General features: G+C 44.2%; 1 protein-coding gene and 1 pseudogene across 4 annotated transcripts in view; both read right to left on the bottom strand.

Moving 5' to 3' along the window:
* Positions 1–23,251, bottom strand: part of ERC1 (ELKS/RAB6-interacting/CAST family member 1) — a 276,756-nt gene that overhangs the window by 227,739 nt on the left and 25,766 nt on the right. The window lies entirely within an intron of this gene.
* LOC121151024 lies at positions 8,010–8,297 on the bottom strand (annotated as a pseudogene).

The following is a 23,251-nucleotide window of genomic DNA, read 5'->3' on the forward strand; positions in this document are numbered from 1 at the left end:
TACTATAATTTTTTTTTGATTGCCTTGAGATTTGTTTATTTACTTGAGAGGGTGGGGTAGCGGAGGGGGGGGAGGAAAGGAGAGAGGGAGAGAGGAGGAGAAGGGGCAAGAGGAGAGAGAGGAGGAAAGGGAGAAAAACATCATCCACACACAGGCACACTTCTCAAGAACTGGGCCAGGCTGAAGCCAGGATCCCAAAACCCATCCAGGTTTTCCACGCGGTTAGAAGGAGTCTGGGTACTGCAGCCATCATTTGCTGCTTCCCAGGCCCAGTGGCAGGAAGCAAAATCAGAAACAGTGGTCAGGAGTTGAAACAACAATCCAGTAGGAAGTGTGGGCACCCCATCTGATAGCTTAGCGTGTGGTGCCACAATGCCCACCCCAACAACCCCGTTCCTGGAGCTTCTCTATGCTGAAAGACTTCAGAATGCATTCCTCCAACAGTCCAGGCTTACGAAGACAGCACATACACTCCATGTTGGCATGAGTTGATATTTCTCACAAGTGTATCTCTGGTTCACTCTTTCTTTCCCACGCCCTTTTTCCCAAAATCTCTCAAAGTAACTGGCATACTACCTGGGCATTCCTAAGTAGGTACTCAATGAATACCTACCATAAGGAACTATTATGAGACAATGCTATGAAATACAGAACTATGCAGACACACAGGTCATCCTGTGCAAGTGAATTCATCCAAACCTCTATTCTCAGAAAACCATGCCATCTCAGATAACGCAAAACAACACACCACCTGAACAACCACCAGCACGGCCACGCACTGGGCCTGGGTGATGGACTTGGGACTGCGCGAAGGTCAGACAAACATATCTGACATTCAAACAGGCAGAGTACGAAATAAGCACACTTTAAAAGTCCAACAATATCGAAGAAATGTAAATAACAAAAAATAAAAGTCCTCAGGGCTACAAAAGCCCCGTAGCAACTGCAGTGGCCCTGTGAGCGTCACACTGCCCAGGTCCTGAGAAAGCATCTATCCTTCGAGAAGCCCTCTCTCTACAAAGGAGGTTAACTGCTAGTTGGACTACCAATGAACTGAGGATGGTGAGCACCCAAACTCTGAATACATTTTAATATACCGAAGAATAATTTCCTCTTTGGCAAATGTTGCATCAGTGTCCATGAATACAGGAATCTAGTTAGAATAACATTTTTTTTGTGTGAATCTAGAAGACGAGGACCATGAAGGTAACAGAGGATTGTGCCACGGGATGCAGGCTAGTCCCTGCCACTGCCCGCACTGCAAAGATGAGGACCGATGTCCCAGAAGATCGTGACTGACTTTAAAATCACACTCTTTATCTCCAAGACAAAACAATTAGAGAAAAGAAACCAAACTCCCAGAGCGCATGAAAACTCAAGCGAATGAGGCCAGTTTGGTGGCACAGCACTTTAAGCTAGAGCTTGAGACATCAGTATCCCATATGCATACTGGTTTGTGTCCTGGCTGCTCCACTTCCAATCTAGCTCCCGGCTAACACCCTGGGCAAAGCAGCACAAGAGAACCCACATGTCTGGGTCCCCGCCACTCACTTGGGAGACTGACAGTGGCCTCAGAAGCAAAGCAGCAGGCCAAAGATCTCTGTAACTCTGCCTTTCAAATACACAAATTAAAACAAAACAAAAGGCAGGTCAAGCTGAAGTCAGGATCCAGGAAACGAATTACTTGAGTCGCTGCTGCCACTCCGAATCTGCATTAGCAAGCAGCTCAAGTCAAGAGCAAGGGCAAGGTACTGAACCGGGGACTCTGAGACAAGAGCTGTGCTTCCCCAGGGACATCTTAACTGCTAGGCCAAACCTGTGCCTAAACATTCACAGTCTCATTACAGTTTCCATTAACTTCCAAAGCTTCCTGGAACAAGTCTCTGTATTTAATATAAAATAAAACTAATGTTCAGCATTATCTTTTTATTTTTTCTAAGATTTACTTTTTTGAAGGGGTAGCACAGTGGGTAAAGCTGCTGCCGTCCGATGATTCACTCCCCAAGTGAGCGCAACGGCCGATGTTGGATGGACATCCAATTAGGGGTGTCGATTTGCGTCCTTGCTCCTCCACTTCCAATCCAGCTCCTTGCTAACGGCTGGGGAAAGCAGAGTAAAATGGCTCGAGAGTTAAAGCCCCTGCCAGCCACATGGGAGACCTAGAAGAGGCTCCTGGCTTCGACCCGGCTCAGTCCTGACCATTGGGACCATGTGGGGTCTCCAGTGTACCCACTACCAGGAAGCTGCATCCTGGGTTTTGTATTCAACTTGGTATATGGGTATCTGAACTGGCAGCTTGATCACTTAGGCCAAGCACTCACCTCCCCATAACCCATTTTCATTGTCTTTCAATGTTCAACCCATAGTACAGATTACAACTACCTGGCAAAACATTTTAACACCACTGATGCCCAGGGTCCTAATCCATGCATATTGCTAAGAGATTTTTCAAGAATATTGGTCAGAATTTCACCAGGCAATTCCAGTATGTAACTGGCATTGAAACCACGCAGTATAAATGAAAGCTGTTGTGTCTAGTTGAGTACTTCCCCAACTTTCACGTAAAAACTAGCTGTACTGGGGCGGGCATGGTGGCTCAACAAGCTCCACCTACAAGTGCTAGCATTCTAGGTGGGTGCCAGTTCGTGTCCCAGCTGCTCTACTTTCCTTCCAGCTCCCTGCTTATGGGCTGAGAAAGCAGCAGAAGATGGCCCAAAACCTTGAGACTCTGCACCCATGTGGGAGAGTGGGAGACCTGGAAGAAACTCCTGGCTCCTGGCTTCAGATTGGCTCAGTTACAGCCATTGTGGCCACTTGGGGATTGAATCATCGGACAGAAGATCTTCCTCTCTATCTCTCTTCCTCTCCATATATCCATTTTCCAATACAAATAAATAGGTAGATAAACAAATAAATGCACCTGCCTGTATCAGAATCACCAAGGCATAGCTCCCAAAATGATATTCAAAGTCATCTCTGACAAAAAGAGGGAGAGACAGAGAGATGTTCCACTGACTAGCTCGTTCTCTAGATGGCCTTAGTGGCTGAAGCCAGGAGCTGGAGCTTATTCCAGCTACCCTACGTGGGTGGCAGGAGCCAGTGCTACCTCACCCAGGCCATAAGCAGGAAGCAGGGCAGTGACAAGGACCAGCCACCTACTAAGGGATGGCAGCATTGCAGGCAAAAGCTTTACCTGCCACGCCACAACACCAGCCTCATGACCTTTTCCTTAATAGCTACACAGAGATTTTTACAGTTTATGCTATTGCAAATTACATATATTCCCCACATGATAGTAAAAGTTTAATTTTAAAACAAGATTCTGTCTTCTGTATTGCCTTTCAATAGATTTGGATTAGTCTTTTTGTTTGAAAGGCAGAGACAAAGAGGAGTAAAAGGGGGAGAAAAGGAGGCTCACAAACACACGGGTGGCAGGGTGCCTGCAAGAGCCCTCATCTGCTAATTTACTCCCCGAAATGCCCAGAGCAGCCAGGGCTGGGCAGGGGTGTTAAATCCAGAAACCAGGAACTATGCCCAGGCCTTCCGTGTGCTGACAGGAACCCCATCACGTGAGCGGTGAGCACCGCCTCCCAGAGCCTGAATGAACAGCAAGCTACACGCAGGAGCCAAGGCCCAGCAATGCAACCAGGTACACACGTGTCTTACCAAACACCTGCCTCAGCCTCTTTAGCATTTCTTAATTTTTCATTTGTTTGAAAGGAAGAGACACAGAAAGAGATCTTCCATCTCCTGGCTCATTAGCCAAATACCCACAATAGCTCAGACTGTGCCAGGCCGAAACCAGGAACCCAAACTCAACCCAGGCCTCTCCCGTGTGCTGTCTTTGAGGGTGCCCACTAACAGAGCCAGGACCTGAACGCAGGTACTCCAAAAGAGACAGAAGCATTCCATTAAGGGTCTTTAAAAGAGAGAGACAGACAGACAGGAAGTAAGCAAACAAGAAATTACTGTTACTGGAAAGGTAGATGTACAGAGAGGAGAGAATGATCTTCAGTCTGCCAGTTCACCCCCCCAAGTGGCTCCAACGGCCGGAGCTGAACTGATCTGAAACCAGGAGCCAGGAACTTCTTCTGGGTATCCCGTGTGGGTGCAGGGTCCCAAGGTTTTGGGCCATCCTTGACTGCTTTCCCAGGCCACCAGCAGGGAGCTGGATGGAAAGTGGAATAGCTGAGATATAAACTCGCACCCATATGAGATCCCAGCATTTGCAGATGGAGAATTAGTCAATTGAGCCACTGTGCTGGGCTCATCCAAGAAGTATCTTACACCATTGGTTCTGAATACTCATCCCCAGACTGTCAAAAGTAAGTCACTTTATTTTTATAAGCATAAATAATCACATAAAGGACAATGAAAATGCTAATAATGTGGTAAACAAAGTTTGGTTAATCTTGAGAAACACAGGTGTTGTTTTATTTTGTTTTTTCACCGTAATGCAGCAGTCCCATACCACAAAGTTCAAGAGCAGCATCCAGACATTAACATTTTTAAGAAGTGCTCCTAAGTAATCCTTATTAAAAGCTGCAGAAATACCAATAAGGACTTTGAGACTTTGGCCATTAAGCAAAGAACACATTTGTGTAAAAGGAGAACTTGAGTCTATCCATTTTTGCTATTACCACTTTCTGTTCTCGCAGAAGGACAAGCCACAATTAACACCTCCTGTGGAGGGGAGGAAACGCAGCTTCCGCTTCCAGACTTAGAGCCCAGACTGGCTTCCAGTTCCATTCCGCTACAGCAAGTCCCAAGAGCCAGAGCTGATTCCAACTTTGCTCTCTTCTTACCACCCTCTCCAGCCACATGCTCTTCAACACCCCTCTATACTGTTGGTATTACCAATATGACAACTTCCTGCTCCCTGTATTCATTCCCTTTCCCAGCTATACTCTGAAGCTAATTCTTCAAAAATGCCACATGTCCTGGCATAATCTAATCTCAGCTTACACTTACACTCTTCAACTCCAGTGATAAACCTCTTCTAACCACTGAATTTTCAACCTGTGCACATATGGCATCGTTAGGAGCCGTATGTTTACGGTTAGCACCAGACAGAGGATGGGGCAGGAAAAGTACAGATCACTTACCAATTCTTACCTCATCCGCAATAGCCAATTAAGTCTCCACCCAAGCTACACATCAGAATTCCTCGGGGAGTTTTCTGGACTTCCGCACGGAGGCCGCCCACCCCAGACCCACTAAAACATGATTTCTGGAGTTTGGTGGGGGGTGAGACGCGGGCACTGGTTCTTCTTTGTTTCTCAATGACAACAATACGAAGTGAGGATTACGAACCCAGGTGTGGGGTCAGCTAGCCTGAGACTGCCAAAGCAGACGTAGAGTCCGCCATAGGTGGGCAAGGCCAAATATGAAGACTGATGGGATAGTGACTTCCCAAACAAGTATTCCGGATTGGAATACCAGAAAGGGTAACATGCAAGTATTTGTTTATATTTCTCTTACTCAAGCATAGCGTGTCTTTACAACAACAAAATGTTTCTGCATTCCATCCGGCAAACATTTGTCCGTCTTACCATCAAATGCCACACCTTCAAATACACACGATGCTTTTATACAATTAAACTGGCGATGATATAGACTTTAAGGTCTAACATGCAATTTCTAACAAAAGAGAAAGCGGAGATCCTCAGCAAGAAATTTAAAATGGACAGAAACACATGGTGACCAACACGAACCACGAAACAGATTCAATTATAAATGAAGAGGTTAATATCACAAACCGTAAACAATCTGAATCATTTCTGAAGTCTGTGAGACAAATCTTTTTCATGATTAAATTCATTATATCCAATGCGATTGGCTGGATTTTTTCCAATGCCTTAAACAGATTGTACTCTGGCATATCAGAGGTCTTTACAGTGCAACTCAGGTTTGAAATCCTGCAATATATACACCACCAAAAACATTCACCATATATCAAGTGCAAAGTACATTCTTCAAAAGTAATAGAAACCAGGTTTATTCTTGCTGTGATGAGGAAATCGTGCTGAATTTCAGGAAGCTGTAATTTTTCTAACAAATGGGTTTCTGGCACGGCGCGTCACAGTTGCATTCACTTCCTGCTGTAAATGCCAGCAGCGAGGACATCCAACTGCAAGTTCCTGCGGAGTCACGGAGTGCGCAGGACACAGTCAGAGCCAGAGTGGGGAACACACGAGATTCATGCTCTGGAAAGTCAGCAGTGGGTCACAACCGGGAGCGAAGGCCATCTGTCACGACAGGGCGAGGTGGCAGTAGCTGTCAAGGACTGCAACCTACCATCTCAACCCAAGGGAAGTTTTAGATTTCAATTCCAGCTAACTCTTCTAATCAATGACAATTTTTTCAAAATTATGAGGAGCCAAATTATGAAACAAATGGTCGAGATGCAGGGGAAAAAAAAAAAAAGGCTACTAACTCTATAATCCTGCCTCACAAGCGGGAAGACAACAACACAGCAGCCAGCGGAAATACAAAAATCCAAAAAATAAAATGTCATAAATGGGCCCAGCGCAATAGCATAGTGGTTAAGGTCCTTGAATGCACCAGGATCCCATATGGACACCAGTTCTAATCCCAGCGGCTGCACTTCCCATCCAGCTCCCTGCTTGTGGCCTGAGAAAGCAGTCGAGGACGGCCCAAAGCATTGGGACCCTGCACCTGAGTGGGAGACCCAGAAAGAAGTTCCTGGCTCCTGGCTTCAGATCGGCCCAGCACCAGCCACTGTGGCCACTTGGGGAGCAACTCATCAGACTGAAGATCTTCCTCTCTGTACATCTGCCTTTCCAATAAAAATAAATAACTCTAAAAGAAATGTAATAGAACAAGTCAACACTAGCCAAATTCAACTCCTACTGGTATCAGAAGCACTGGCAGTTTCATCTACATTATATTTCTACCCGATAAAAATCTGTGCAAAATGAACAAAAGAGAGCAGCTTTCCAAATACAAAGCTAAACGTGAACTCAAATCAAACTTCAGGGCCTGGCAGCGTGGCCTAGCAGCTAAAGTCCTCGCCTTGAACGCACCGGGATCCCATATGGTCGCCTGTTCTAATCCCAGCAGCTCCACTTCCCATCCAGCTCCCTGCTTGTGGCCCGGGAAAGCAGTGGAGGACGGCCCAAAGTCTTGGGACCCTGTACCTGTGTGGGAGACCCAGAAGAAGTTCTTGGATCCTGGCCTCGAATCGGCATAGCCTCGGCCGTTGTGCTCACTTGGGGAGTGAATCATCGGACAGAAGATCTTCCTCTCTGTCTCTCCTCCTCTCTGTATATCTGACTTTGTAATAAAAATAAAATAAATCTTTAAAAAAAAAATCAAACTTCAACTTCACCACCACCTCAATTCCCCACTCCCTCCACTAACCAGAATCCACTCTAGCCCCCTCTTTAATAATATAAAAACACAAGGAAATAGGTAATTTGGGGAGGAAAAAAAGGTGTCATTGAACTGTAACCCCTCTCTACAGTCTCAACCCCGTTAAAATCAGTATCAGGGGCTGGTGATGTAGCAAGCTAAGTTTCTAACTATGGCACCAGCACCCTATACAAGCTCCGGCTCGCGTCCTGGCTGCTCTACTTCCTATCCAGCGGCCTGCTAAAGGCCTGAGAAATCAGAGGAGAATGGCCCAACTGCTTGGGTCCCTACACCCTCGTGGGAGACGCAAAAACTTCCAGACTCCCAGGTCTGGCCATTGTAGTCATCTGGAGAGTAAACCAACAGATGGAAGATTTTTCTTTTTCTCTCTCTTCCAAGTAAAATCAATCAACCAAAAAAAAAAAAAAAAAAAAGAGTTGTTGCTTCAGACATGGTAGGTTTCTAACCTTTAGAGACAAGAAAACTGCACACACACTATCATCTTCATATCAAATTATACTGAGGTTGAATTCAGAAAAAGAACAGCCACTAGATCTCTGTTACTTAACTTAGTTTCTTTTTTTGTTTTGTTTTGTTTTGTTTTGTTTTTTGTCATTTACAAACTTTTATGCAGTTCTAGCCGCTTCTCTTCATTTCAGCTCCTTCACCACCAGGCCTGGGGGCAGCCACTGCTTGAGTTCTTGGCCTTCTCCTTGTCCATGATGACCAACGCGTACAGGTAGCTGCTGCAGTGCACTTTGAACTTCACACTGTCCTTGTTTCCCCTAATCTTCACAGACTCGGCGTCCTTGCGCCACGCCGTCAGCAGGAAGTCCTTGTTTTCTTCAATCTGGCGAGGCATGGCGATGGGCGGCGGGCAGCACCGGGCAGCCAGAGACCAGGGGTAGGAAAGTCAACTTAGTTTCTGAAATGGTCCTCAGACTGTAGGAAAGCTCTGGGCAAAGAGGTGAGGCAGCAGATGAAGCCAGCACCTGCGATGCCAGCATCCTGAGTGCCAGTTCAAGACACAATTGCTCCATTTTCAGCCAGTTTCCTGCTAACACACTGGGGAACACGGCAGAATGCCCAAGTGCTTGGGTCCCTGCCACCTTGCAAGAGAATTAGGGGTGACGTTCCAAGCTCCTGGATTCTGCACTGTTCAACCGCAGCCATTCCACTAACTGGGAAGTGAATCAGTAGTTGAAAGAGCTCTTCCTCTCTGAGATTCTACCTTTCAAATAAATTAATGATTGAATCTTAAAAAAAAAAAAAAACTGTGACCACAGAGTACCAACAAAAAGAATGTAAGAACGCTGTTTTTAAACACACTTGCGTAATTAGAACCGATTACTAATTCTAAATATTCACTTATTTCAGCAGTTTTCAAGCACCGCCCTCCCCTAAATACACCCAACAGATTTATTCAAAAAGGAATGTACTGATTTCCTCATGAACACACTCATCTAAATATCCAACTAATGAGAACATTCCCCAAGCTTATTTTTTTTTTTAATTATTGCTTATTTTTAGTTTTGATGATTTTTACATAGTTGATTAGGGTGGTAAAGGGTCAAGGGCTACAGGAAGGACATCTTTTTCTCCTTCTTGTATCTGGGGGAAGTGGGAGAGACACGGAGAGAAGCCACACCCAGCCTCCCAAACGCCTCTGTACCCTGGAATGGGGATCAGCCACCCGACACCACCCCAGGGTCCCCAGTGTGGGGCATGCTGCAAGGGTTTTGCTCACATGGTTTCCATAGTTCAAAGTTCCCAAATGACTGCCAATCTCGCTACTCCAAACACGATGAAATCTCTGCGGAATCCACTGGTTGACATAGTCCACCTCAGAGTCTCCGTTTCCCCAGATATTCACTGCCAACACTTGGCTGGAGCAGTTGATTGATTTGTTCTGTCCTTTGTCCTCTGTTCTGGTACCAGGTGTCCTCTGCAGGCTCCAGTGTACTGCCGTATCCATGGGTACCTGGACATAGCTGTTCACTGCTCCGGCTAAGCCACTGAGGAGGGCCATTTCCGGATGACACAACATGGACGTAGAAGGGCCCAGTGCACTAGCCTAGTGGCTAAAGTTCTCCCCTTGAAAAAGCCAGGATCCCATATGGGCGACTGTTCTAATCCTGCCGGCTCAGCTTCCCATGCAGCTTCCTTCTTGTGGCCTGGGAAAGCAGTTGAAGACAACCCAAAACCTTAGGACTCTGAACCCGCGTGGGAGACCCAGAAGAGGCTCCTGGCTCCCGGCTTTGGACTGGCTCAGCTCTAGCTGTTACAGCCACTTGGGGAATTAACCAGAGGACTGAAGATCTTCCTCTCTTTCCTCCTCTCTGCATATCTCTTTCCAGCAAAAATAAATAAATCTTTTTAAAAATCTAAAATAAAATATGTCTGTATGGGTATTATTTTCCAGTAAATTTTATTTTAAAACTAATTCAATGACTTGATGGGTAGATTTTACGCTCTTTCAGAACGAAGTAATAGTTATTTACGATGACAGTGACAAATAAGTTACCTTCCACCAAGTTAACAGTATAATTTATCACTCTAAATATGCCAAAAATGAAGCCAATACATGGTTCAGAAATGATAAACTTAATACATGGTTCAGAAATGACAAACTTTAATTGCTCATAAAGTTCAAATAGCAGGAAATCAGTAAGCAGGACATCTCAATCAGCATCGCGGAAAACCACAGTGCAATAAAATAAACCAATTCATGAGGCATGAAATGGGCAATCCTGAATTCTTTTTTCAATTAGTCAATGGCAACACTCTGGGTGACTACAGCACAGGAGAGCTGTAACATGGGTCGGGGTGACTACAGCACAGGAGAGCTGTAACACGGATGGGGTTACTACAGCACAGGAGAGCTGTAACATGCGTCCGGGTGACTACAGCACAGGAGAGCTGTAACACGGGTCGGGGTGACTACAGCACAGGAGAGCTGTAACAAGGGTCCGGGTGACTACAGCACAGGAGAGCTGTAACACGGGTCGGGGTGACTACAGCACAGGAGAGCTGTAACACGGGTTCGGGTGACTACAGCACAGGAGAGCTGTAACACGGGTCCGGGTAACTACAGCACAGGAGAGCTGTAACATGCGTCCGGGTGACTACAGCACAGGAGAGCTGTAACAAGGGTCCGGGTGACTACAGCACAGGAGAGCTGTAACACGGGTCGGGGTGACTACAGCACAGGAGAGCTGTAACATGGGTTCGGGTGACTACAGCACAGGAGAGCTGTAACACGGGTCCGGGTGACTACAGCACAGGAGAGCTGTAACATGCGTCCGGGTGACTACAGCACAGGAGAGCTGTAACACGGCCGGGTGACTACAGCACAGGAGAGCTGTAACACGGATCGGGGTGACTACAGCACAGGAGAGCTGTAACACGGGTCCGGGTGACTACAGTACAGGAGAGCTGTAACACGGCCGGGTGACTACAGCACAGGAGAGCTGTAACACGGATCGGGGTGACTACAGCACAGGAGAGCTGTAACACGGGTCCGGCGCCTCAGAGCAGAGCCATGAGTTCTCCTTTGGCTCCCTGTCTCTGACACTCTCACTCCGGGGGTTGAACCAGCCCGTGCGGACAGTAGCATGCTAGCCACCCCTGCTCCTTCCTTCTACCTTCGCACCCCCCTTTGTTTTTAATCCTACTGGAACGTGCAAGTTAAACCAGGGAATCATTTATCTGATACTTTCTGTCTACGAAAATGGCAAAAGTACTGATGAGCGTCATTTTCATCTACTAATATCACATTACATCTCTCAAGTAATCACATACAATCTCTTTTCTTTATCTCTCAAAAATATTTTTTTAATTCATTTAAGAATCATATACACAAAGCTCACCTGCTGGTCTACTCCCCAAATGCTTTTAATGCCTTGGGAGACTAGACCAGGACAAAATAAGGAGCCAGGAGGTCCACCCGCATCTCCCACGGGGGTGGGGGGGCCAGCGTTCAAGCACCTGCTGCTTCCCAGGATCGACATCAGCCACAAGGGCAATAACTATTGCAAACAAGCATCCGCATTTCACTCGGCTGTTCTGATCTGAAAGAACAGTGATGACGGGGCTGGTGTATTGACTCAACTGTCCCTCTAAGCACTGGCATCCCATATGGCCACCAGGTTCCTGACCCAGCTGCTCCACTTCCCATCCAGCTCCCTGCCTGTGGCCTGGGAAAGCAGCAAGGATGGCCCAAGGCCTTGGGACCCTGCACCCATATAAGAGGCCCTAAAGAAGCCATGGCTCCTGGCTTCAGATGGGCTCAGCTCCCACTGGTTCACTCCTGGCCAGATGATCTTCCTCTCCATCTCTCCTTTCAGTAAATCTGCCTTTCCAATAAAAACAAATAAACCTTGAAAAACACACACAATGATGTCTTACTTGCTTTATAACCGATCAGACCCACATCTGTCACTGCCACAAGTCAGACCTGACCAAGTCCCTGTATAATTTTCAGCTTCTTCATCTATAAATGAGGAACATTTATTATTATAAGCATGCGCACAGATCTTCTCCAAGGATTACAAGCAAGGACAGTACAGGTGTAGACACTACCATCCTTACACTATTACAGATATGAGTATCCATATCTATACAAGTTATTCATAGCAGCTTCACTAGTTCTCTGAAATCTGACAAGAGTAGCACTGTGGGACATCATTTGCATTAACAAAACAATCACGATATTTTTTTCAAAGAGTACAATAGCAGATGACATGTGCAAAAGGAAGGGAACATCAGAAACACTACAATTTTAATGTCAGCAGAATAAATAATAATGATAATGTGAGCAGTAACGATAATGTGACAAATACTTATGCAAAAATAATACAAGAAGTTCAAAAATTAATAGTATAAAATAAGTACAAAGAATAAATACAAGCATCCCATGCTACCAATTCCTAAAAATTTCCACTGTGAGGGCCAGTGTGGTCAGACTGTAGCACCAGCATCCCATATGGGCACCAGTTTGTGTGCCAGCTGCTCAGCTTCTGATCCAGCTCCCTGCTAACAGCCTGGGAAACCAGTAGAGGATGGCCTAAACCCCTTCAGTCATGGCACCCATGTAGAAGACCTGAAAGAGGCTCCTGGCTCCCTGCTTTGGACGGGTACAGCTCTGGCCAGAGCAGCCATTCTGAGGAGTGACCTTGTAGATGGGGGATCTCCCTGTCTCTCCCATTTTCCTTAGTAATTCTTACTTCCAAATAAAAAAATGAATGAATCTTAAAAAATAAATAAAAATACTTCCACAGTCCTGTGCAGGTTAACTCTTCATATAAAAATCAAAGCATCCAATTACAACTATTTGCAGTGTTTTGAGTCCAGAAACCCCTTTCCACGGGAGGAAAAAAAAAAGAGGGCAGTTAAAAAACAGTAACTCTAGCAATATGACATTCGTGTCTTTTGGGAAAGCACTATGTAACTCAGAGATGAGTCATTACAGAGACAAAAAAAAAAGTCTTAAACAATGTACACGACAGTAATTGAAAGTGCTGCACGTTAATTACCCCATGCAGAAGTCCCGGTTCGTCCTCCAGGAATATGAAGACGGCACAGACTGTGATGATCTAAATGAAATTTACCAGGTCATGATCCACTTTCTCAAAAAAACTGTGTAGGTCTCAAGCTATCGTTTGCCTTTTAAAACAGAATTTTAAAATTTATTTCATGCTTCCAAAGATGTTATATTTTTATTCATAAAATACTTAACTTTTCGTTCAACTAAGATTTCCTGTACCCCAGTTCTTATGTCAGGTAATATGGGCCCTAATTTTATCCATATTATTTCCTTTAACTTTGCTTAAATTTAGTGCAAAACAACAAAGGTATTATTATTATTCCAATTTGACAACTGAGAACACTCACATGAAATCTCTTCACTCTGTCGTGAGCCCTGGTTTACGCGCATTACCTTGAAGAGGACTTTAATGGTAAAGTTATTACTCATGATCTAAAATGCCTGCCTTGGTCACATGAATCAGTCTTGAATTTAGGTATTAAAACAAAAATGCAGGGACTCCTAGCGAACTCTACTTAGATCAACGCAGAATCCCAAAGGTTGGCACTGAGGCACAGGTCATATAGCAGCATCATATGAGTCAAGAAGGGTTCTGGTATGTTCCTTTTTAAGATATACTTTTTTTTTATTGGAAAGGCACTGAAACTTAGGGAAATCAACAAGTGGATGGAAAAACTGGCTCTCTGCATTTCAAATACAAGTGAAAATTTAAACATTAATTTATTCAATGGCATGTATCAATATTTACATAGATTTACCTAGCTCTGTGACCAAACTCCTTCCAATGTCAGAAATGCAGAAGAAAGCATCTGTAGTATTTATCCATCCTGCAAGTGTAACAGGCATTCCAAGCGCAGAACCAAACCTAACCAAGCATGCAAAGCTCATTCAACAGTGTTTTAGATTCCACATTACAATTAACTTTAACAAACTACCACTTACCAATGAAAATGTTCTAAAACTGGATGATTACGGCTGTACATCTTAGTAAATTTGCTTAAAAATTGTAAAATTATATACTTAACATTGATGCCTTTTACAGTATACAAATTACACCTCACTACAGTTGTGTGCGTGTTTTTTTAAGAGTCTGCTGGGCAAGCTTCAGGTGATTTTCAAAAAAAAAAAATCCACAACTATCTGAAAACTCAACTGTATATTTCTATGAGCCTCGATTTTCTTCATATACTTTCATTAGAACTGTGAGCAGTACAGAAGAAGTATAAGCATCAGTTAACTTCTAAGCAGACATTGAAAAAACTTGCCAAGTTCTTCCTCATTTTAAAATAGTATTTACACTGACAGTTAATGGATTTGTTGCTATTTTAGGTATACTAGTTACATTTCTAATCTACTATCTAATGATAAATAGTGAGTTACAGCTGCGTAGCAAAAGTTGCTTGGGCTCCTTAGTAATTTGTGTAAGTAAACAGGGATCTTAAAGCCAAGAAGTTTGAGAAGTGTTGCTACGGGAGACTATGCAGATGTGTGAAGCTCAAGCAAAACCACAGCCATTATCCGGGGGTGTCCTCACAGCTGGATAGGCCCCCATGTCTCACACTGCCAGGAGGTACAGAAGCCGCGGTCACTGTCCAGAACGAGCACACGTACAGGAGGGCTGCGCCATTTCTCACCTTCTCAGTCTAGAGGGGACTGCACACACAACTAGGCTGAGCAGGTGCCTTTCAGGTCTGCATTCTCTACAAGGCGCCCAACGCAATAGAAGGTACATGAACCTGTTACGTAGGAAAGACTGGCAGAGTAAGAACAAGAGAAAGGATTTCAATATGCAGCGGTGCTAATAACATAGCAAAATGAACGGAACAGATCTGTGAAGTACTCGCTTGCCAACTCCAGAAAGGAAAGTGAACGTTTTTAACCCTGCATATGGCAGCATGAAACCAGTTCCTAAAAGCATTTCTAATCTCGTCCATAAAAGAACAGAACATTTTCGATACAAAATTAATCATTTCTTTACTGGAAGAACATTTGCTGCGCTATTTTTTTTACAGATTTATTTCTAATTTATCATGCAGAAGTTCATGCACTATTGTTAACTAACATCTATAAGAAGTTTATCACATGAATGCAAATTGTTAACTTTTTTTTGATAAATACTGAATTTATGAGGTGAAGTATTTAAATTAGTTGAGGCTTAAGAAAAACGCGTAATGAAGAAGACTAACACGGAAAGTTGTTGGTGAGAAAATACATATAAAATATGCAGCGTGGCATGGCTTCTCCCCTCCTCTCTAGTCCTCCTGCCTGCAAGCAGAAACACGTGGGTCATGACACTAACGTAAGCAGAACACTAACAAGCATCCATATCAGGACACCAAGTGCATATTACCTAAAATTATAGTGACTTTGTCTCTTATCCACAAATGCTTATGAAAAGTTTCTATCCAGGGGCCCGGCGCGGTGGCGCAAGTGGTTAAAGGTCCTCGCCTTGCACGTCCGCCCGGGATCCTATATGGGCGCCGGTTCTAATCCCGGCAGCCCCGCTTCCCTTCCAGCTCCCTGCCTGTGGCCTGGGAAAGCAGTCGAGGATGGCCCAAAGCTTTGGGAACCTGCACCATCGCGGGAGACCCGGAAGAGGCTCCTGGCTTGGATCGGCATAGCATCGGCCCGTTGCAGCTCACTTGGGGAGTGAATCATCGGACGGAAGATCTTCCTCTCTGTCTCTCCTCTCTGTATATCCGCCTTTCCAATCAAAAAATAATAATAAAAATAAATCTTAAAAAAAAAAAAAAGAAAAGTTTCTATCCAAATAGTGAAATCCAAATTCACCTCTTCTAACTCTAAACCAGGTTCTATTTTCTAATCCTCCTGCATTGCCAATTAATGACAAAAGTATTCCACCAAGCTCAACACAACTCAACGTAGTGTTTTTCTTCGCCATTAGAGTCTGTAATCCAAAATTCTTTGAGATTATTTCATTAAATAAATAAATCAATCAATCAAGTGAAACTGGCGTCAGCATATGGCATAGCCAGCTAAGCTTCCGCCTGCAACACCAGCACCCCAGATGAGTCACTGGTACGAGTCCTGGCTAATCCACTTCTGACCCTGGGAATGCAGCAGAGGCTGGCCCAAGTCGCTGCAAGCACGTGGAGACATAGATGAGGCTCGAGGCTCCTGGCTCCCGATTTTGGACTAGCCCAGCTCTGGCCATCGTGGCCATTGCAAGGAGAGAACTAGTGGATCTCTATCTCCCCTTCTCTTCAACTTTGCCTTCCCAATAAAAATATTAAAAAAAAAAGATAATTTTAAAAAGAAGTATCTTTCGGACATGCATCCATTCTTATTAGCAAGCTTTCTACACCAAAGCCACCTGCTTTTCTTACTTTCTTCCTTCTATTCATTCTGCCCATCACAATAAAAGCCACACCTAAACAGCATTTTTCATTGTCACTCACTCCCTTGTTCAAGAACTTCCTAGGTTAATTTACTATTCTTCGACTTTTTCCTTGAATAAATCACATGAAAAAAAAAAGCAAGAAACAAAGTACACTTTGAAGGGTGAATTTAATTACATAGCAGGAAAAAAAGGTGTTACAAAGGAAGGAAATGAAGCAGGGACGGAGGAAAGAGGGAATAAAAAGATGAGAAACTGGGGGAAACTGCCTTTAATTTCCTCACAAAGTACCACCTTATCCCTGCCGCTTCAGGCACGCTGGTCCTCAGAGCACCCACAACACTGTCCCGCCTCCTGGTGACCTTCCCAAGGAAGCTCAAGCATTCTTTTATGAAACTATGCTTTCCATCAAATGAACACATTTTCAGGAAGCACATTCTCAATGAAGCCAAAAATCTAAAATCCTTAACAATCATTTTTCTAGTTTCAGCCCTTAGGGGATGAAGGGTGGGAATGCCTAGGATTAAAAGGGGAAAACTCCCTCCCCCTCAGGACTACCCATTGAACAAGAGAGTAAAAACTAAAATGCCGTAAGTCTTTAAGTTTTCAAATATGGTTTCTGGACTCCTCCGACATGCTCCAGGCATATGGGGCACAAAGAGGCCCGCGGGAAGGGAAGGAAAGTGGCTGCACTCCCCTGAATCATTGTGCTAGATCAAAACTTCTTCATTTTCATTCACTCAAAACACAGGGAGAGATTTTTCTGTCTAATGGTTCACTTGCAAGGGAACAGCCTGGCTAGGTTAGGCTAACCTAGGAACTTACAACTCAATCTGGTCTCCCAAGCTGCTGGTAGGGACCAAGTGCTTCAGCCACCTCCCACTGCCTCCCAGGATGCACACCAACAAACAGCTCGAATGGAAGCGAGCAACTAGGACTCACACCAAGCACTCTATCGTAGGATGCAAGTATCCCAAGGCAGCATTTAACCACTGCACAAATGCCTACCCCAAATACAGTTATGTTTAAAATAAGCTTCCAACTAAATTCAACATATGTCTTATGAGATATAAGAAAGAGGTATGTCAATATCTGGCTAGGCATTGGTCAGAATAAAATAAAATATGCAAATTACCCAAAGCCTAATAAGCACTACAATTCCACCAAGTGCACAAAATGGACTTTTAATCTTCATCAAGCAAACATAAACTAAAAGCCTTCCTTATACTCATCTTATAAAAAGTAAAACAAACAAAAAAACTTATCTGTTAAAATACATATTATTCTAATACTTCAAGTACTAGACATTCAAAGTTCAGCAACAAAAGGAATGTGAAATGATTGGGAGATGTAGAAAGAACCTCCTAGGAAGACTCTGTAATAATGAACTATACACACCGGGCAATTCTGATAGGATTTTAGACCAAGATCTCTGTGGACCAATCGTTTAGAATGGACCTAACGTCCAATCTCAAAATGAAATGGGGAAATTTGTTTAATTACTGTAAATCCTATTAAGCCAATCTGCTTTATAAAACAGAAGATGTCCAACCTCTCAGGGTTCGGAAGGGTATAATGAATGCAGAGTTTAATTAGGGCTCACTGCTGGCTTACTATAATCTATTAATTAGCATTCTCAGTCCCAATATCTCATTGCAGTGATTCACTTTACTTTAAAATTGCACCCTTTGCTTTTTGGACTAAAGTTACCCGATTCTAGGATTGTGTTGTAATTATAGTGGATTCGGGAAGAACATACTCCTGCCAGAAACGGTGCTTAATTAGGGCAAGGGGCGGAATCTAGACACGGCCCTGTGCACCCTCCTTCAGCGCATATGGTTGCTTTGGCATCAAAATCCGTGGGCTGTGGAACTCGGACTGAAGTGCTGCGAACTTACCACTCTCCTTGCACAAGAGTTGAATGTTTTTGCCTTTGAGTGTAGTTTTGGCATTACGAAGAATACCAAATTGGTTTTTCTCTTCCATACAGCTTCTGAGACACTGGCAGAAACAATTACCTCAATTTTTTCACATCAACAAGTGCGTCAATAATCGTTTTCTCCCATTGAGTTCTGGGTTCCTGCAGTTCGTGGCCATTTGGGGAGTCAACCAATGGATGAAATACCTCTATTCCTCCCACTCATACTGTCACTCTGCCATTTCAAACACACACACACACACACACACACACACACTCTCTCTCTCTCTCTCTCTCTCTCTCTCTCTCTCTCTCTCTCTCTCTCTACATATAAAGTAGAAATTTCCTTCTTTCCTGCCTGCCTTCCTTCCCTTTCTTCTTGGGACAGCCATGCAGGCAGGGGTGATCCCAGCCCTGGTTCCATGGGTGTCCTGACTGGGAGACGGTCTGGGCCTGAGTGTCCCCTCCTGCCCCCACTGTGTCCCAGAAGCTGGTCACCTGAGCCTTCCAGGAACCCCTTCCCTTATCAGAGTAGCTCTTGATCTCAATGACAGCCTCTGGCATCGGCCAGTGGCCTGTGCTTTCATGTCCTGCCATCCTGGACGCCTCAGGACCTCAGACCTCAGGGACCAGAGCCCAAGGGTGTGTACACTGACCTCAGTGCACAGCTGCCTGGTAGGCCACCTCCTTCACAGACTCTTGTGCAAAGCAAAGGAACACCCCCAGGTGCACGTGAAAGAGAACTCTGCTTACTCCAGAGAACTGAAGACCTCAAATACTCCTTCAAAATGCAAGAAGGGTCCAACAACCCTCCCAGCATAATGAGGATCATGACAGTCACTGACATTCTCCAGCTCGAGGCCTACTCCCTAATAAGCAAGCAGCAGTTACAACAGACCTGATGAATCTGCAGCCTTCAGCAAGCCCGAAGATTAAGGGTTAGAAATCTCTGAGGAGGGAATGAAATGGGATAAGCAGTAGCAAGCTCCTTTAGGTTCATGAGCTAGAAGCCACACCTCCCCCAGCCTATGTAATCTTGTCTGTCTACCTGTCAATCAAATGACCCTTCCCCAGGACACATCTGGGATCTGGAGATGGCACCAGCTAGCCACTCTCGTTTCCAGGCTCAGAAGAGGGGTGCTCTCTCTCTCTCTCCCTGCCAACGCAGGACATCAGGTCTCTGCTGTATGTGGAACATGGAATCAAACCAGAATAGACTGACCTAAGAGGCCAAACAAGCTCTTCTGGGGCTCCAGAACCTGTCCCACTAATCTGCACCGAGGACCAGCCCAACATGACGCAGCAGCTAAGCTCTGCACACCGGCAGAGACTCCCTGTTCATGACCTGGGAAATGCAGCAAAGGCTGGCCCAAGGACACGGGCCCCTGCCTCCATGTGGGATACCTAATTCAGCCTGGCCCATTCCTGACTACTGTGCACACCCGCGGACTAAACCAGATCTTTCCCAATCTCTCTCCCTCCAATTCTTTCAAATAAATGTATAAATCTGTTAAAAAAAAAAAAGTATGAGATCTGAATTAGCAATACTTGATCAACACTGCACAACATTGATTTTTAAAAGAAAGAAATCTTGGGGCTGGCACTGTGTCTCAACAGGTTAATCCTCTACTTGAGGTGTTGGCATCCTACATGGGCACCAGTAAATATCCTGGCTGCTCCATTTTTGATCCAGCTCCCTGCTTGTAGCCTGAGAAAACAGCAGAGAAAGGCTCGAGTCCTTGGGACCCCCTGCACCCGTGTGGGAGACCAGGACGAAGTTCCTGGCTTCTGGCTTCAGATCGGCTCAGCTCTAGCTGTTGTAGTCATTTGAGGAGTGGACCAGTGGATGAAAAACCTCTCTCTTTGTCTCTCCTCTCTCTGTAAAATCTGCCTTCCAAAGAAAAAATAGATTTTTTTTAAATGTTTGGGAACTAATAACACTACTAATACATAATTCAAACCCACATCAACAAAAAACCCCAATACTCATCCTAAGACACAGATATAGTTACTAGCACCCATGCTTTTCTTCTTTTTTTTTTTTAATTTATTTTTATTATGTTTTCATTGGAAAGGCGGATATACAGAGAGGAGAGACAGAGAGGAAGACCTTCCATCTGATGATTCACTCCCCAAGTGAGCGCAACGGCCGATGTTATGCCAATCCAAGCCAGGAGCCTCTTCCGGGTCTCCCGCGAGGGTGCAGGGTCCCAAAGCTTTGGGCCGTCCTCGACTGCTTTCCCGGGCCACAGGCAGGGAGCTGGAAGGGAAGCGGGGCTGCCAGGATAGAACCGGTGCCCATATGGGATCCCGGGGGTGCAAGGCGAGGACCTTAACCACTTGCGCCACCGCGCCGGGCCACATCTATGCTTTTCTAAACTTTACCATAAGACTAAGGAAAACAAACTTATTGGTTTTTTTTTTCTACTTAAATTTACTAAATATCAAACTGTAACAACTGAAGAGGTACTTTAATTTCACATTTGGGAATGATACATTTTGTTCTATTTCCCCTTCCAGCAGCTTTAAATGTCAACTGCAAATAAATAAATATGTATTTTTTCATTCTATTCTAACATTGAACATTTATCTTGTGCATTAATTTTTCACAATGTAGGGAGGACACCAAAACCACTGAGAATGCTGTTTCTAGCTGGACAATGTAGGGGCCTCGTCCCCATACAAGTCCTGCCTCCTGAAGGTCACGGTCAAAGCCGAGGAGTAGGTCACACATCTGGAGTGAGACGGAACAGGAACAAAGCAACAGCGCTGGACACTTCTTTCCTGCACCCCCCAGACCCCTCCCACCACTCCCCGCAACTAGCTGCAAAGCAGCACTGTCAAACCTCACAACGTCTTCACCACCGCTGAGGGGCAACAGACAGTGTACGGAATAAATGCTAAAGGTCACAGAAGGGGCTCACCATCAGAACCACGAGAGGGACTTGTCCCAGCCCTAAGGGCCAGAGATTTTCACTTCGTCGGTATTAAGGACGGAGGATCGGGGTGTCAAGGACACACGTGTGGGTGACAATCCACCAGCGCTGAGTTCAGGGACCTGTCCTTACTTTAGGCTTCATTTCAGTCCTAATCTTTTCCATATTTGAAAAGTCTTACTGACTCAAATCCAAAATAATTTCATAAGCAACATTTTTGAAGGTGTTTTTTTTTTTAAGTCTGGGTCTCTACCAAAGTTAGAGATTAAAATATATTAAAGTTTTAAATTTCAAGTGTTGGCAATCTAAGCAATTTAAGCAGTGATTAAATAGTGAAAAAAACTACCTTGAGGTTATAACACAGTTCAGAAAATTACCATAACCTCAAATTACTTTGAAATCTCAGATTCCAATGAATTCAAGATTTGGTTTTAAATTACCTTGTACTATTTCAAGTAAATGTGAAGATATTTAATTTCAATTAAATTAACTAGTATAAAGTGTACACACAATGTTACATAAGCATTAAAATAATGTTTAAATGTATATTGTACAGCTCTCTACATACAGCTGAAAATGTTGATTACAAATCTCACAGCACATATCATCTAAAATATATCATTCATGTAAAATATTTTGTGTCTATGCCTAGACAGATTTCATCAAAAAGAAATTTCCACTGTTAAAATACTGAAGTCAGCCGTAAATGAAATGATCTGGGATAAATTTTATTTTCTTATCTATGCTTCTCTGTACAATATCTATTTACCCAAATAAAATCAGCTATGTGGTTGCTGAAAAAGTAGGTCTGGAGTTTTAACACACAAAAGGTAATGCAACTAGAGATCTTCAGGTATCCAAAAGAGCAGATATCAATACCTAAGTATTGGTAATAAAGTGACAAGGTAATCAACTATTTCATCAGACACAAAAGATCAATTCAAATTCCTTCCTCTCAGCATCACTGAAGATCAACGGAGAAATTTCAGAGCTTGTTACTTTCTTTATGATTCATAATCTAAACAAACCAAAATTTTAAAAAATGAAAGACAGAATATGCCAACAACCAAGGACCTACTAGAAATTCCTCTATAAGGAGTGGGCATGTGGCTTATGAGTTAAGACACCAGTTAGGACACCCATATCCCACACCAAAGTGCACAGGTCCAATGCCCAGCTCCAAGTCCTGGTTCTAGTTTCCTGCCAATGCAGACTCTGGAAGACAACAGTGATGGATGGCACAAGTGATTTGGCTCCTATCACTCGAGAAAGTTACACTGTGGTTCCCGGCTCGCATTCTAGGCTTGCCCAGTGCAGCCCCTGCTCAGTACCAGTAATCAGGGAAGGAGCAGTGAATGGGAGCGCAGGGTCACACTCTGTCTTACCATAAATGTCAACAGAAAAATCAGTGACTCATTGTCTGTACCTAATCCCACATCACCGGGCAGCTGCTTGGCTGTCGGTTGGACTGGGACATCCGCATCCCACACCGGTGTGCCTGGACTCTCCTCCAGTTTCCTGCCAGGGCACACCGCAGGGGGCAACAGGTGATGAAGTGGCTGGGCCCCTGCCACCCTCACAGAAGACCTGCCTGGAGTTCCTGGATCCCAGCCGTGGCCTGGCCCATCCGTGACCACTACAGGCAGCAGGAGGGTGAACCAACTGATGCGTATTCACTCACTTTCACTCTCAAATAAAGGTTTAACGTCCCTTAATTAACATAATTGGCTTTTTGAAAGTAACATCTGTTATGCACTGACAACACAATGATTGATCATGTGATAGTTTTAAGACTGGCTGGGTTTTTTTTTTAATATTTATTAAGACACATCTTTGACATAACTTATAAAAGTCACATTAATGGATGCATGGCAAAATTATATTCTCAAAAGAATTAGAAAACAAAAAGAGATAACATATGCTGAAAGAAAAGACAGAAAGAGAACCAAGAAAAAAGAAACAAGCAAGAATGAGAAGCATGCCATCTGGCAACTGCAAAACAAAAGGGGAAGAAAATAGGGTACATAGTTGCAAATCTGGAAAAGGCTGAGCAATAGAGGGCAAAAATACTAAACCGAGAAAAGGCTGATACATAAGCCAGGAAAAGAAAAAGAATGGCT

This window comes from Ochotona curzoniae, unplaced genomic scaffold, assembly GCF_017591425.1.
Source record: "Ochotona curzoniae isolate NIBS_2020 unplaced genomic scaffold, NIBS_Ocur_1.0 contig_2235, whole genome shotgun sequence".
Classification (NCBI taxonomy): Eukaryota; Metazoa; Chordata; class Mammalia; order Lagomorpha; family Ochotonidae; genus Ochotona; species Ochotona curzoniae.